Here is a 6,009-nt window from a genome sequence, read left to right as displayed (position 1 = left end):
GAGACAGAGGGAAATGAGAGAGGGTGACAATCGGACAAGACAACAGGCGCTTACATAGTGGTAGAAAGGTTCGCTAGATGAGTGCTTTGCTAGGAGGCAAAGCTACAGAACAGCACTACTTTCACACTGCAATTTTAACAGGAGAACACACCTATGTTTGAGAGTCCTGTATAGCGGGGAAAAGGCCTTGGTTTCACAATGCAATTTTAAATACTTTCACAATGCATTTTTAAAAACACATGGATGCGTGCTGCGATTGTCCTTGTGGCATACTCAGTGGTGCTTGCTGTGATTGCAAAGCCTACTGTGTTTGTGGTGCTTGCGTCCGATACATTGTCTGATCTTGGGCAGACACATCTCTACTTTGTGGGCTATATGCTGGAGGATAAGCTGTTCCCCCCCTTTCGAGAATTGCCCATTCTGTATATACCCTTGGCTCCCACATGTTCGCGCTATGTATCCTGTCATTCTGCATGTCCAACATACAGGAGGGAATCTCCTAATTTGCCCATCCTGCATACCTTGATTATTGCCTTGACTATTCTGAAAGTTACCTTGAGTAGTCTGGAAGCTTCCTCTTCCACGGAAGCCTCCTCTACCTCTTAATATGAATCTATTTCCTCCTTGCTCTAACTGCCGCTGGTTATTTACCTGCGGCATGCCTACAGTCTGTTGCGTTCTTACCCCATCTCCACTGGTCAACATTGCCCCTTCAATGGCATCCTTAGATAATTTCTTCTGCACTAATTTAGCTTCCTCTACTTTTCTAGTATCCTCCTTTTTAATTTTCTCTTGCAATAGACGCCAATGGTGCGCAATGGTCAGTTGCATTTCTGGTCATGGTTTAGCTTCCATACCCACCAGCTTCTTGAGCTGTCTCTGTACTTGCTCTGGCAATCCCGGACATAAGAAATGATAAAACACTAGTATAGATTTTCTCCAAGGCTCCTGCGTTTCCAAAGACCACTGCTCTTGGAAATTTTGAATGTAAGCAAGCAGATCCTCCCTTTGTTGCATTTAACGTGCCATTATAGCTCCCATATCTGACATATCAGGATACTGTACTCTAAGCGCTTTCCAGACTGACGCTCTACAATTATGAAACGGCTTGCCATCATGTGCTGTGTTCTGCGCAGTGACTCCTGAATATCCTGTCCTTGACCAAATGTCGTGAGCTCTTTCCCCAAGGATGGCTCCAGATCTTTAATGTCCCCTATATCTAACATGTTACCTCCTGTCATTTTTTCTAACTCATAAATTCATTTTCCGGCACTCAACGTTAAACTGGGCAACTTACATCTCAAGTTGTCCTTATCCATCTGAGGCCATGCAATATACTGCGGTCTGGCCCCTCCTTTCTCCAATAAAGGAAACTGTGAAATCTCCAAATTTCAATCGGCTTCCATCGTTTGCCTATCCATAGTAGGGAAGAGGATTCCTGATCACTTTCTTCCTGGCAACTACCTCAATCTATTTACGTATGGCCGCGACTCACCCCGCACACTCTGGGATCGCCCTTTAGGTCGACCTAGCCACGCCACTGGGTCTGGTGGCCTCGGTTTAGGTAGGTCCAAGTCTGACCATCTTACCTCTTTATTTGTCAATAACCATTCCACAAACCAACATGCGCTGGTTCCTTCTTCCCCACGGAAGGTTTCCCTTTCCTCGTCTGACATTTCCTGTCCCCAACTCGCACAACTATCCTCTTTCGCATCCCTATTTAATGTCAGCCTGTCCAAAGACAGAGCTCGGTGCTCTGAACTGAACTAACTTACCTCCTTGCCCCATGATTGGGAAATCTCAAATTGGTCATCTTACCCCTTACTTTTCAATTTGCTTTTTGCCTTCATTGCATGATATGCTTTCACAATTCTATCTTCAATAGTTCCTACTTCAAACTCCTCCTCTAGATTTACCCTAGAGGGCCCTGGCATTGGCTCTTGTGATGGGAAGAACTCCTCTATGTCTTCCCATTCTACTACTGGATTCGGGTTCTTCAACTCCTTTTCAATGCGATCGAGGTCATGTGCTCTCTGTCTCCTTTTTTGTTCTACTTCCTCATCAAAGTCCCTTCGATTCTTCGCCTCGTCCCTAATCCTTTCTTCCTCCTGTCTCTTCAACTATCTTCTCTCATTTGCCCTACGTATTTCATCATTTTTTCGTCTTTGTATTCTCTTTTCTCTTAACTTTTCTTCCTCTTCTTCTTCTCTCCTCTTATCTAGCTCATCTCATTCTTTGATCGCTTGCTGCCTATTATCATACTTCCTTTGTTCTTCTGCCCTCTCTTTCTTTCTCAGCTGTTCTTCCTGATACCGCTGTTCTCGTCTTTTTCTGTCCTTTCGTTTAAGCTTGTTCTTTTTCAAACGTTTCTCTCGTTCCCTGTCTTTTTTATCTTGTTCGTCCTGATCTTCCTTTTGCCGTACCTCCCCTATGCTCGCTCCATCGAGTTTGAGCAATATTTGGCCTCCCATCCACCTCATATCTCGTCAGTTTTTCTTTCTCTCCTTTCCATCTCTTAATCTCTCTTTCTATGTCCATGGTCATGCCTGGTTGCTCACTTCTCTCTTTGTCCTGTGGGACTGCAGAGATCACATCTTTCTCTGGAGCTTTCTCCGAACCTTCCTCACTGCTTTAAGCAGGAGGTTCATACCTTGGGTTACTATATCCTGCCCCTGCTTTCAGCTCTCTGAGTGGATACACTCCTTCATCTTTTGCACTTTCGCCTTGTATTTCAGGCTCGATAGGGGGAGCAGAAAGCTCCTCACACCCCTCTTTGCACTGGTTAAGCATCCAGTCTTCAGGAGTTCCCACTGGTACATCTTCCAAAGTTCTAAACTAGCAAGCCTTTTCTGCAGCTTTTTCCCTTTGTACGATGCATGCAAGTATGTGGTCATTTGTTGCAAAACCGCTTTTGACAGTGAGCCCCCTTGTGGCCATGGCATGAAAATGTTTTTTCCGTACCCTTAATCCATTCTGCACTATATTGTTTGAGTTTGGGTGCGTGTTTCGGGCAACTGCTTGCACACGTGTATAAGCACAGTTATATCCTCCATTGTGACACGGCTCACTCGCCTGTCAATACTTATCGCGCTTTACACAAACAACACTTTAAACAATCACTTACAATATGAGCGTGCACCAATCGTCACAGCTCCAAACCTCTATATTTCATTTTACTTCACCCTGCCTATTCAGTCAATACTCTTAACAACAAAAATAAACAATTCTCTGTTTTCTTTAAACACACTTCTATTCTCTTGTAGTTCTTCGACACTTCACCTTTTTTTTAACTTACATACACAACATATAAACACACTTGGCTGGCCAAGATATATCTCTTAGCCAATGCTCCTCGCGGCTTTCTTTTAATCGCCCCTAATTTTTACTCCTGATAAGGAGTGTAAAATATCTTCTTTAACAGACCTGTCTGTTTGTCTCCTATATATCTACTTTAGATTTTAAGATATTTTGTTCTGTCGTTCCTGAACGCAGGCTTCTGGGCTAACCTATGGAACGCTCCTCGTCCATATACCATTATTCAATATTCAGTATTTCTTATCCAAATACCCAACCAATCCTTCATTGTCCTTTCCTATTGTTAGTTTCCCCATGCATACAGTTTGCCACTTTTGCCCAGTCTACTCACCATTCGTTTTTTCAACTTCCGACTCTCGGGATCGCCTAATCCTCAACCAGCCGCTTCAGCCTTTGGTCCGCTCAGCTTCCTGTAGAAATCGGGAGGGGTTTCCGTGTGAAAACGAGGGACCCGTCCTACCTATGCTTGCAAGCTTTTATTTTTAACCTAACCGCTATCTACAGGGAGCTTCACATTCTTTCATCTAAATGGCGGAGGACATCCGATATTACCAGGACCTCAAAGCTTACTAAATTGATATGAGCACCCGTGATTTGCTCTCGGAGAACATCTAGATATACATTCTATATATCCGCTAGTTATGATTGGGTATCTAAGTCAGATGGGCATCTGAGCCCATCCCCAATAACTGGTCATCATCCTCGTCACTAAATACACAATGATTGATTGGATCCTCAAACTATAGAGCTCTTCATTAAATGACCCTCTATAATTGGTTTGGCACCCTTGTACCTCTCCGGACTCTTCCTCACGCTAGCAGCACGCAGGCTACCATCCCAGGTGCATGGATGCATGGCGCGATCATGCCTCCCCTCCAATTAACTCACCATCTATCATCAATCCTGCAACGTGTCAGACAATTAAGCTTTTGAACTTGGCCTTGGAGCTGTTCACTTTGTCTGGGAATTAAAGGGAGTGTAGCTTCACTCTGTCTTCTAGCTTCGGCACAGCATGACCCAAGCTATTTCGATCTCACCCATGTGACTTGGAGACCACTCTTTTCAAGCCTTTTGCAGCATTTAATCCTATTAAATGATGAACTTTAGAAGCCTTCAGTGTTTTTTCATACTGCTTCAAAGAGAAGCTTGTTCCTTTCTCACATTTGCTGTAGCCTTTTTTGACAGGCATCCATTCTACCGTGGCCTTATCTGCTTGGTCCTTGGCCAGCCCAACCTTCTCTGAAACTCGCCTTACCATCAGTAATTTCCAACTGCGCCACACATTTTGAAAGTCTTTCGCCCTCATTACAAGTCAGGCGTTAAGGGTTTAACGGCTCCGTCGGCGTCGTTAACCCTTAACGCCTGATTCACACTTTAACGTCTGCTTTTTGCAGGCGTTAAAGTCCAAGGCGCTAAGCGACCTTGGTGCTAATTACGGCACCGTAATTTACGGTGCCGTAATTAGCGCCTTCCCCATCCCCATTATGCCCTATGGGGCAAAAATGGGAATGGGGAAGGGCAAATGGTGAATGGGGAATTACCGCCCCACTCACCTTGGAATGGGGCGGTAATTCCGCCATCCACCATGGCGGAATCCGGCATGGACCATGGTGCTAACAGCACCATGGTCCACCGCCTGACTTGTAATGAGGGCCTTTTTCTTGTTCATTTAGTTCAAGAACCTGCTAAAGTGCGTTGTGGAATCATCCAGGTTTTATACATTCCTATGGATATACATTGTCGCATTGCTGCAAATTCACTTCGTAGCCAGCTTCATGACTACTTTTCCCTACTTGCGTTTCTGCAACTGTACACGTGTAAACTGATTAACATATTCTTCAGTGTTTCTGTAGCATGAGCATCTTCATCCCGAGCCCGAAATGTTGCTCATCTTTACCGTCTGTACTTCAATTTGAATGCTTATGTTTTTTCTCTTCATTCGACCTCTAGATACATCAGGCCCTATTTCGTATGACATCATCAAGCTCCTCTCTTTGTTCAAATGCACACTTCTTCTGGCATTTCATCCAAGAGTGCACTATGTCTGCGTGCATCTAGGTAGGGTTTCTCAATGGGTATCTTGTCTCGAAAGCTTTCTGCAGTATTTGCCCTCGTACTGGAACTGCACATGTCGTCATCTTTGACTCCCAACATATAGGCAACATAGGGGCGGAGCTTTGGGTGAGGATGTCTGACTGCACCTCCACACTACTACTGGATTCTCAAGCGATTCAGGCAACAGGGTCTGGCCACAGAAGCGACAGGCAGGGGGGGGGTCAGTGCCTAACATTCTTTGCTGATTTAGAACCTCTCTGGTAGGCAAAACAGAGAAAAAGGTTCTGGTACCAAGGGCAAGGGAATTTGGATAGGTAAGGGGGAGATCGATCACCCCTCTACCTTCCAAATTCAACTGGAGAGCTATTTTGTACTTTGACATTTGAGTATTTGTATCAATTCAGTCTTGATAGCGAAGCTTCTCCTCCATTTTGCCAGTGGTGCTTAACAAAACCTCTTCCGTAGAACCAAGCTATACATTCTACTTCCCAACCATCCAGGAAAGCTTCTTTCTCATTGGGGATCTTGGGGTTTAATATTTCAAATGGAAGAGGTGCCCCCGGATCAACTCATTTGCCATAAAAAGCCAGTCTCTTCCATTTAATCCTGGATAGTATAGATTGCATCCCTAGTTCAAAT

This window comes from Ambystoma mexicanum, chromosome 3q (assembly GCF_040938575.1).
Source record: "Ambystoma mexicanum isolate Mex_15411 chromosome 3q, UKY_AmexF1_1, whole genome shotgun sequence".
Lineage (NCBI taxonomy): Eukaryota > Metazoa > Chordata > Amphibia > Caudata > Ambystomatidae > Ambystoma > Ambystoma mexicanum.
The sequence above is the reverse complement of the archived record's forward strand: the minus strand, read 5'-3'. Positions refer to the sequence as shown.